The sequence below is a fragment of the Lactuca sativa genome, chromosome 5 (genome assembly GCF_002870075.4).
Source record: "Lactuca sativa cultivar Salinas chromosome 5, Lsat_Salinas_v11, whole genome shotgun sequence".
Taxonomy (NCBI): domain Eukaryota; kingdom Viridiplantae; phylum Streptophyta; class Magnoliopsida; order Asterales; family Asteraceae; genus Lactuca; species Lactuca sativa.
The window spans coordinates 92,567,949-92,579,290 of record NC_056627.2 but is presented as its reverse complement, the minus strand read 5'-3'; the positions used below and the strand labels follow the sequence as shown (position 1 = coordinate 92,579,290).

The window sequence follows — 11,342 nt, the reverse complement described above, 5'->3', positions numbered from 1 at the left end:
CAAGCCAAAGACCAAGTTTTTCCTTCTTGTGAGTTAGTATACTAATTAAGGCTTATAACTAGAAGAGTTTGGACATTAAAACACTAGAAATTGATGCTTAAAAAGGAGTTTACGGCCCAAGCATGTGCTTAGGCCGTAAACACCTCAAACACCCCATAAATCTATGTTTTAAGCCCCAAAAACACTTCTAGGATGTTTGGTAAATTAGACTTGACTCCAAGGAACACTTAAATGCATCAAACAACTCCATTTGAGGCCAAAAAGAGGAGTTTACGGCCTAGCTTAAGCTTGGGCCGTAAACACCCAAATTTTTGTGTCAAACAAGTCCCTAAACTACCCTAGTGCATGAAAGGAATTTATCTAAGGCCTATGGAAGTGTGTTGTACAATTAAACTTCACATTTGGGAACAAAATGAAGAGTTTACGGCCAAGTATGTTCTTGGGCCGTAAACTCCCCAAAAATGTATGCCAAATTGTTCCAAACTCACTATAGGGCCTTCTAGGATTTTTCTAAGCCATTTGGGACCATGTTGTACAAGTAAAACCTACATCTTGAAGGGTCTATAGGAGTTTACGGCCCAAGAACAAGTCTTGGCCGTAAACTCCCTAAAAATGACACAAATTATGATGTTTAATCCTTCCCTCTTGGTCCAAAACACACACCACTAAATTAAGGAAGTGAGATAAGGCCCTAAACACACATTTTGGAGTGTCACAAGAGCTTACGGCCAAGCCTAGGGGGCTTATGGCCGTAAACTCCCAAAGAATGGCTTTTAGGCCATAAACTCTAGGAGGGTGAACTCAAGGACCCTTCCGTAAATCATCCATGGCCTCGTACCACTCCCGGGAACCCTTTCTAGGCCTTAAAACCCCGAAAACGACACTAGAATGTCCAAATACTATAATGAGAAGCATAAGATGATTAACTCCTTGTAAAATACATATTTCATATGACATTAGGGTCCTAAAAGGTGCTCAAGTGGTTATTTGGTACCAAACGCTCAATCGACACTATTACCCGATTTACCCGATTCACCCGATTTCCGCGATTTCAGGTGAGTTCATACCCCTTTAATGAACCTTTCAAGTGTTTTACATGTTTTAGGGGGGAGATACAAGTTGCTTATAAATGTTATGTAAAGTTTTGCAGAACGATTTCCGAGTTACAAGGATTAATCACATGTGATTCACTACTCTTAGTTCAAATCACATGTGATTTGTCCTTATGCCTTAAAAACGGGTTTTACCCTTTTCAAACTATTTTTAAACAGTGAATCAGAGTTTAAATGTTCTTTGGAAAAATACTTTTATTTAAATCAATTTGCTTATAAAATGTAACCACTCTGATATATTTATATAAATAAGACTTGGAGGACTTAGGACCGATATCTCGCCTTATTTCCTGTTCTTGTTTGATTGTGGGCTTAGGGTAGTAGTTATCCGTCCGACTGTCGTTGATTTCTTATTTATATAAAATCTGTATATCAGTATGGGATACGAATATTACTGCTTTCACTTAATGCTAAAGTCACTAACGTGCTAAGAAACATCCCCACTAAGATAACCATAATAGGTATGGTTAGGGTCACTACCGCTACTACTCGCTAAAGTTATTACTATCTACACTATAATACTCACTATTACTAGACGATACACTAGTAAGAGAATACACTATGATCAATACTAAAAGATTACTACACTATAACCATAGAGAAAACACTAAACAAACAATAATACACTAACCCACTACGAGATACTCTATTCGCTATTCACTACGCCCGGAGTGTTCCAGCAAGAGACGACTCTACATGTATAGATCTATACGGGGCAGACGCTATTACATCCCGACTGTTAATCTCAGTCCGCGCCGTGCAGGCCCAGGGATGCCACTACTCACTATACTGTGCATGACCGGGAAGGTCATGGGATCCTCTATTACCCTCACTATTAGTAATATACAAGCAATACGCTACAACTACTCTAAAATACCACACTAAATGTTAAACTACATCCCGAAGTAAGTAAGTATCTATCACTAAAGGAAGCTTGCACCTCTATCACTGATTACAGGCTCAACCTATTCCATCACACTTGATATTTGGAGATTTGCCAACATGTTTTTACAATAATCTGTTTCAAAGAAATGAAGAATGTATATTTTTCACCGATTGTCACTTACAATGTATTTTCTGGAAAATATGGGATTTTCTAAAGTTTCTACTACTTATGAACATAAATGATACATTTTAAGCACTAATGCTTTGTATACAAAACTCACACTAAACTCTTATGAACTCACCAGCTTTATGTTGATAATTGTTTTCAAAATAACTTGTATCTTCAGGTCAAAGATAGACAGGTACAGACGCGGCATTTTTGGAGAAAGTGGAGCACAAGACCCATCTCTTATTTTTGAATTGCTTTTGGGTGATTGTTAAACATTACAAACACGCTTGTAATTAAAATGCTATGTAAATGCAATGGTTGTATGTTTCTTGTTTTTACTATTATGCAATTGTGATGATACTGTTCACTACGTCATCCACCCCGAAACGTATTCCGCCGTTATCGGTTTTGGGGTGTGACATAGTATTTTATTGGTTTGGGGCTTATCTAAGATTTCCTACTTGCACTATATAAAGGATCATATGCATTGAAAATTTCAGCCACGTGAAAACAAAATTTCGGAATTTGCCTCCCCTCTCCATAATCCTTAGTTGTTAGTTTTGGGTGTGAGCCATTAGATGCACGACGCTTATGGTGCTAGCTGCCAAAAGATTTGAAGAATGATATCAAGGTTGTTTGCAATAACAATCTTCAAGGTAAGTTTCTTGTTCATTTGAATTCAATTTCCATAGGAAAAGTTTTATAGGATGATAGTTCATAGTATGTTGCCAATATGTGAAAGACTTAGATCCTTATTAGGTTGCATGTGTAACGTCCGAAAAATAATACCCAAAAAATTTATTTTTAATTTAATAAAAACAGTATTCCAAAAACATCATCAATACAATCCAGGTAAAACAAGTGTAGCAAGCATCATATCAAATCAGAGTAATCATAAAATGCGGAACGAGGTGGTGTGTGCTCTGCAATTATCCTGAGCTCTTCCCTTTGGAACTGGAAGTACCTAAAACATAAATTGAAGAGCGTAAGCAGAAGGCTTAGTGAGTTCCCCAAAACACCACATACCATACATAATAAACACATAATGGGCTCCGCCCGCCCGACATCGAGCCCCGCTCGGTATACAGATCAAGATCCGTCCAACATACATATAACATATATCAAATAAACACATACACATGCAATAATCACAAAGATACATATCATAAAAGATGGTCATTGGGCCCCGCCTGGTAAGCATACAACTACATAACACATGCAAGAGTCACGTAGACAACTAGTTGTAAGTCCCTAATCTGCCCGTGTATTAGTCAGATCCGTTTGATGGTGCGGAATCCCAATCAAACAGATGATGTAAGATCAAAAATAGAAGAGAAGGAGAAGAAGAATTAATATGAATCTTGTATGTATTGATATGAATTATAATATGGATACAAAAGATTCATACACACGATTTCTCTCTCTGGCCGTAAACTACTTCGTGTTCATCAATCTCTACTCCTCACCCTAACACCTCTATTTATACATGTTGGATATGGGCCGGAAACAAATGGGCCGTAAATGAGTTTACGGCCGTAAGGTGTTTACGGCCGTAAACTCAGCCATAAACTAGACCATAAAATCATAAACTATTACACAAAAATATAATTGCCCAGAAAAGTAAAGTATAAACCATATTTTGACCCAACAATCTCCCCCTTGGTTTATAGCTTTCTTTTCTTAATTGACCCAACAAGCTCCCCCTAAAAAGTAGCTGACTTTCTTGATAATCTTCATTGGGAGCTTTGGCTTCAGCTTTAATCTTCGAATTCTTCACGACTTCAAGATGAACTTGATGAATCTTCAATAATTAACTTCATCTTAAGCAGTTGGGCTTTTCTTCAGAGTTTGGCATTGATCGCACATTGGGTGAGGAGGCTTGACGTACTGATTCTTGAAAAAATAGCGCTTTCAGCTTGAGAATCTTCAGAGAGAACATCAGAGAGAACAAATCTTCTAGATCACTTCAGCGGGTACAACAATAGCAGCAGACTGATTGAGGAGGCTTAAATACAATCCGTCACATAATCTTCAATTGCAGCTTCACCTTGCTTCTAAGGTTGAAGGATTGAATGTTGAAAGAATGATCTTCATTTCTTGCCCCTTCGAATGTGAACTCTTCGATGCTCACGGACGAAGCCTTTGGCTCAGAAATCTTCAACACAAACTCCATGAGTCTTATCTATACCTGAAATCACTATTCAAGACAAAAACAAAACTAAAAGAAAACTTAGCACACAAATTAAAATAGAAACAAAAACATTTTTGGATTTTTGATTTTTCTGAACAAGAAATAAAACAGAAATAACATTATTTTTGGATTTAAAATTTATTTATTTATTTATTTATTTTTGAATTTTTTTGATCTTTTTTTTTTAATTTTTAATTCTCCCCTAATATTTAAATTAGACGAAACTATGACAAATTTAACAAAAATAAAAATGATATCTAACTTTAAGAGTGATCTGGGATCAAAGTTTTTAGACAGCCTTTATCCACTTGTCGGTACCTTCCATATTCACATCTTTGTCTGGTCGATCGTCGGTATTGTTGTCCACTTAAACACGAAAAATTGTGACAAATTTAGGACATACTATTTGATACAAGACAAGGTGAACTTAAGTTCCTTAAAATTATATCTGATCCTAATTTCTTAGATACTATATCTTAAGGACCATTCATCTAACGACGACTAGGGATATTGTTGTCCACCTAAATTGAGCAGCGAGATCTACAGACAATCTGTATAAGTTCAATTTTAAGTGTACTGGAACGTGTTTCCCGCTTCCTGATATGCCCCAGCCATCAAGAACTTCCAGAGTACTCCTTACACCGGGTGAGCAGACAACCATTCAGAGAGAGAAGAGATTCAGAATTCTATTGCTAACTACTTCAGAGGGGTTGAGAAGAAGAAGGTTGCATATGCTGTGTACCAGGTTGGATTAGAAGTCGCGCAAAGGAGATAGCATATGGCTAACAGATAAGAAGTATTTCACACATTTATATATAGCCTGCAGAGAAATAGAGTTGCATATGTTGTGTACCAGGTCGGATTGGAAGTCACGCAAAGGAGACAACATATGACTAACAGATAGAAAGAAAGAAAATGATATTCTACAGACCTAATTTATCGGAATTTACCAGTCGCCCCATCCAACCGGAATTAAGGACAGAATCCGCACATAGAGGAAAAGTTAAACCACGGTTCCAAGTACGGGTTCAATTAATGTGACGAGTAGATTCCCATATATATCTCCCTGATCAACCTATCCAAGCGTCGTATTGTCAGGCTGAATGGATCTAACTAGGTCAAGATTTGTCAAGTCTATAAATTTCCTAAGTTCAACTCTGCCTAGTCATGTCCATTTTAAAATTTTTCGTGCCTACCGACGCATCAAGTCAGAGCATAGACCCTTCAACTTTGGGTACGTTACGCAGACTCAGGTTGCCTGTTATCACTTGATAATATCACTTCCCAAAACATCACCCTCTAGCACATTTCATAACCAACATTATTTTTTTTATTTTCTGATTTTCTAATGTTTTTGGATTTTTTTTTTAATTTTCTAATTTTTTTTATTTCTCCCCCTAAATTTGTGCATAGGAGAGAAACGAAAGTAAATGCGCAAATTTAAACTATCATAAAACAAAAATTAGTCTTTAAAGTGAATCAGCTTAAGAAAAACTCAGGAGTATAGAGAAGAAAGCGCAAACCGTAAGTCACCGATTGAATTTGCATTCAGAAGGTCTGAGAACAGCAAGCATAATCTCAGAATAGATCTGAAAGTTCTTCATGTCATTAAGCACTAACCCCGTTTGATCCCTTCTTTTCTTCCTTTCCCGCAAAAGGACACATACTCTCAAATAATGGTCTGAATGTTGTACATTTGAGAGATGTCCCCTATCATGTGCCTGGAACAACCACTACCAACAAACCGAAGTCTGATGATATGCCTCCATAGCTGTTCCGACACAGACTGGAATCAGTTGGTCTTTGGAACCCAGTCCATTTTGAAACTGGGTCGACCTTTGTCATCAACGCACGATACTCTCTCCCATGACATATCATGTTTATCACAAACAGAAGATGTAGAAACGTTAGAAGCATTAGGAATTTTGGGAGTTTGAGCCTTCGGAACCCATTTGTAGTTGGGTTTAACCCATTTCTTTTTCGATCCGATGGGTGCCTCGGCACTTGATTTGGAACTTGAAGCCGGCTGCCGAGATGACTTTGACCTAACCGGTCTTGGTTTTGTTGGGGCATCTCTTGGATTGGACTTCTTGGTCGGCATTCCCTCCTTACCCTTAGGATTCAAATTCTTTGCCTTGTGGGTTGGATGCTTGGCCTTGGGAGTTGAATTCTTGGCCTTCTTGGCATTCCAGTTGTCAATGTCTGATCGTGATCTCGAGGGGTATCGTTTGGAGTATCTCCCTCTTGGCGCGTTCTGCCAGCAGCGTGCGTAGTAAGGAACGTATGCACGATTTGGACAATTTCGGGCAATGTGAACAGGTGTTCCACAGTGAAAACATGTACTTTTCTTCACTGGGGAGTTGTCTCTTCCTGCCCCTGGTGGCGTATCCTTGCCTCGTCTCTTACTTTTCCCACACGCACAGTTGCAACAGGCACTCTGTTTAGCTTGAAATGGTGGCCTGTATTTACCAACGACAGGTTGATTAGAAGCAATAGATTCAGAGTTCAAGGGGTCGTTTGTTTGTTCAGAAGAACTCTCCTTGTTCTCATCCTCTGTTACTTTTCCTGCACAAGAAGTAGCAACATTAGCATCTTCAAAATTAATAACTCCTCCTGACACAAATCCAGCTGGTTTTCCGTATTTAAGATGTGCCTCCTTGTCAATTTCTTCTTGTTTCATAGGGATGGATGTGTAGTTATGATTGAAAGGAGGAGGTACACTATCATACCCTAGACCCTTGTTTTGATTCCTTTTAAACTGCATGCTTTGGTCTATCATATTTGCAACCACCTCACTTGAGAAATGATATTTTCTAACATCAAGTTTGGCAGTTTCAAACTTTTCTTTCAAAGATTCAACTTCAGCCACTAGCTCAGCATTTTGTTTGACTACATAATCATAGTTTTCACATTTGTTATTGTAGTCTTCCTGAAGTTTCCTAAAGTCCTTGGTTTTAGCTTCTAACTCAGCCTTCAGGGGTTTCTGTCATTTCCTGAGTTGATATCCTTTATATCTTAGCTCCTCAACTTCCCCTTTTAATAAATCAATTTGTTCCCAAAGAAATTTAATCGTATCTTCACATGATTGAGAACATGAAACTTCACATAAATGAGAACACGACACTTCATTGACCGGAAGGTTTGCTGAACTCATTGTTTTTCGACAATTCAAAGCGTTAAGTTCTTCAATTATATCAGCCAGACTAGGACGATTAAGATCTTTTGTCTTCTTGATGTCAGCCACGTCCATGTCCCACGATTTTGGAAGTGAATTCAACAGCTTTTTGTTGATCTCGGACTTAGTCAAGAAGATCCCGGCTATATTCATCTCAGTAGTGAGTGTAGTAAATCGCTGCAACTGAGTTTCGAGCGTTTCTCCAGGGACATAATCGAAAAAGTTGAAATTTTGTCTTAACATATCCTGACGATTCTCTTTCATGTTTTCAAATTCCCTCGTAGACCTTAAAATCAATTAATTAAAAGAACAACTAGAAGCAAACGTCAAATTTAAAATGCCCCCTTTTTTATTATTATATAAAAAAAATTAACCTTAAAAGTCAAATTTTAAAAAATTAAACTTGAAAATTCAAACTTAAAAGTCAAACCGAAAGGTTAAATTTGAAATTTTAAAGGTTAAACGAAAAAGTCAAGATTTAAAATCAAAGGTCAAACTTGAAAGACAAAATCAAAATTTTAAATAAAAAATCAAAAATCAAAAATAGAAGTTTAAAAAATTATTATTATTATTATTATTATTATTATTATTATTATTTTAATTATATTAGTTTTATTATTATTATTAATTTTAATTTTGGATGAAAAAAAAAAGTTTTGAATTAAAAGAAATTGAGTTTTGGGGTAAAAAGTGTTAAAATTCGAAATTAGGTGCGAAAAAGACGGTTATATCTTAGTTTTCGAAGGAATGGAACAAGAAGTTAGCTAGTTGAGTTGGTAAGGCGTTGGTCTTCTATGCCGGGGATCGGGTTCGAATCTCGGCACCCCCTAAACGCTGCGCACCTTCCTTTTTAATAGAAACGCTATGCGGCCTGCTTAGCCGGCTTCCCTAGCCGAGCCGAAGTCCGAGCCGTGTACTCCAACCGAGCCGACGCCGTTCTTCAAGCCGAGACCGCAAACACCGGTTCGATCCGCAAGCCGCTCCCGAGCCGAGATCTCCGGAAACCCTAGCCGTAAACACAAACGCGCCGCCGGCCGTGAACTGTTTCCGGCAGTAATCTCCGGCCGTAAACTCTTCCAGATTACGTGAAAATCAGCGATTTTTCGACTTTGAAGCTCCAAAACTCAATCAAAAACCTTTTTTTATGAAAAACACAAAGAAGAAACCCCCCTTTTTTTGCGAAATCTATCCAAAAACGCAAAAATATTTTGAAAACTAACAGGTAACTGAAAAGCTAGCTGATAGCTGAAAAGATAGCTGGTAGCTTATAAGCTAGCCGACAAAAAATGACCTTTGGTAAAAACTAGCTGATAAACAAGCAGAAAGATATAAAATGACATAAAAAGACATTTAGAAGAATACGTTTTTTTTAATAATTAAGAGTATATTTGGGAAATTTTCAAAAAGCTACTCAAAGTAGTTTTTTTAAAAAGCTGGTTTATCAGCTACTTTTTGGTTCGCCAAACATGACAATTAAAAAAAAAAAAAAAAAGCTCGAAAAATAAGATAGTTGTAGCGCGCCAAACATAGTCTTAGAGTAAATTACATTTTGCTCCCTCCCACGATGATAGATTTCATTTGTGCACATAAAGTTGGTTTGTTTACTTAAAGATTATATTTTCTTAAATTTTAGAGAATGTGATCGGAAAAGGTGGTTACGCAGATGTGTACAAGGGTTGTTTATGTGATGGGAGCTAGTGGCAATCAAACGACTCAACAAAGGAACAATGGAGGAGCAAATAATAGGATTTTTATCCGAAATTGGAACCATAGCACATGTTGATCATCCAAACACTGCTAAATTGATTGGATATGGAGTTGAAGGTGGAACACATCTTGTTATGGAGTTATCTCCTCATGGAAGCTTAGGATCCTTGTTGCGTAGTGGTAACTACTTTCAACATCCCATAATTTCCTTTTTTTGTTTTCTCTTCTCACTTAACATAAACCAATGATTATTTTCTGCTTTTAGGTCCAAAGGAGAAACTAGATTGGAATGCAAGATATAAGATTATACATGGAACAACAAACGGTTTATTGTATCTTCATGAGGATTGTCAAAGACGAATCATTCATAGAGATATCAAGGCTGATAACATTCTTCTTACAGAAAATTTTGAGCCACAAGTTCTTAACAAAAATTAGTTTATGTTTCATTGATGTTATTCATGTTTCGTGAACTAAAATTCAATTTGAATTTTCAGATATGTGATTTTGGCCTTGCAACATGGCTTCCAAAAGAATGGAGTCACCATAATGTATCAAAGTTTGAAGGAACATTTGGGTATGTAAAACGTAAAATCAAAATTCTAGTATTACTATCTATGAAAATTACAATGAGGAGGTTTTAACTTTTATATTAATTAAACATTCTTTTTTCTTGAACGAAGTTATTTTGCACCTGAGTATTTCATGCATGGCATAGTGGATGAAAAAATCGATGTTTTTTCTTTTGGGGTGTTAGTTTTGGAGATTATAACAGGACGACAAGCTTTAGATGATTCACAAAGAAGTCTTGTACTTTGGGTAAAATTTATATATATATTTATTTTTAAAATATAGATTCATATATTATGTTTGTATAATTGAATTATTAATTTATGATACAAATTAATTCTTTTGAAGGCAAAACCTTTGATGGAAAATAATTTAATTAAAGAATTAGTTGATCCGTGTCTTGGTGATGATTACAACCCACAAGAATTGGAGCGTGCAATTATAGCAGCTTCGTTGTGTATTGAATTAACTCCCGTTCTTCGCCCTAGAATGAGTCAGACAAGTCTTTTTGAATCTTTTTAATTTATTTATTTATAAAAATTAAAACAATTGTCATCATGTACCTCTATGGGCATTTTAGACATTTACACACATTTATATGTTAAACGATGGAGGTGTTATGTTTTAATTTAGGTTGTGATGCTATTGAGAAACGATTGTAATCCCAAGGGTTCAACACCACAACAAAAAAAACGAGCATTTCAAAGAACATATTCAGAAGAGCACATGGATGCTCAAGAGTACAATGTAACAAAGCATCTTAACAATATGCCTCGAATCTGAAGAAAAAAAATATTCATTTTAAGAGGTTTACAAAAGAAAAACATATAATCTTTAGGGACTTTAGTTGTACATACGGATTCTTGTTATTATTATTATTTTTTTTAACTTAAGTCTAGCATCTTGGGCATTTACTAATGTAAACATGTTACATATGTACATCTTATTATTATTGCTCGTTGTATAGGAAACACATTATTTCAATTATTTTATATAACATGTTATTTTAAGTACGATATGATTCTTAAGCATTAAATTTCGTGAGAAGGTTAACATATACTATTAATTTGTTTTCTTTTTGTAATATTGTGTAACCTATGTCATGCACAGTTTCCATGAAAAACTAATTACATGGTATTTAAAATCTAAGATATTCTTTAACTAAATAAAATTGTTATCTAGATGTACATGATAATATGTGTTTGAAAAATCAAAAATACTGTTGTGATCCTTGTGAATCAAGAAATCAGTTGTAACAAAATGATGTCTACATATCGATGTGTGGATAACACTTTATATTTTCCGCAAATATAAGTACATTTTTTCCCAATAATTATAAGTGCAAATTTTGTATGACTACACATAAGTTTTTCACGATTGTAAATTGTCGTTTACAACACCTTTAGTAATTGACAAAAGAGAAAATGACTATTGAGAGTAACTAACTGTTGCGTTTGTTTTCACTTGGTCCATTTTCTTTTTTTACTCAATATATCATCGAACTTGTTGTTTGTGTTCACCATAACCCTTTTG

The 11,342-nt window shown here is 35.9% G+C and overlaps 1 pseudogene; it reads left to right on the top strand.

Annotated features, from left to right (window-relative positions):
* Positions 1 to 8,818: 8,818 nt before the first annotated feature.
* On the top strand, positions 8,819 to 10,592 carry LOC111894517 (receptor-like cytosolic serine/threonine-protein kinase RBK2; annotated as a pseudogene).
* Positions 10,593 to 11,342: the final 750 nt, after the last annotated feature.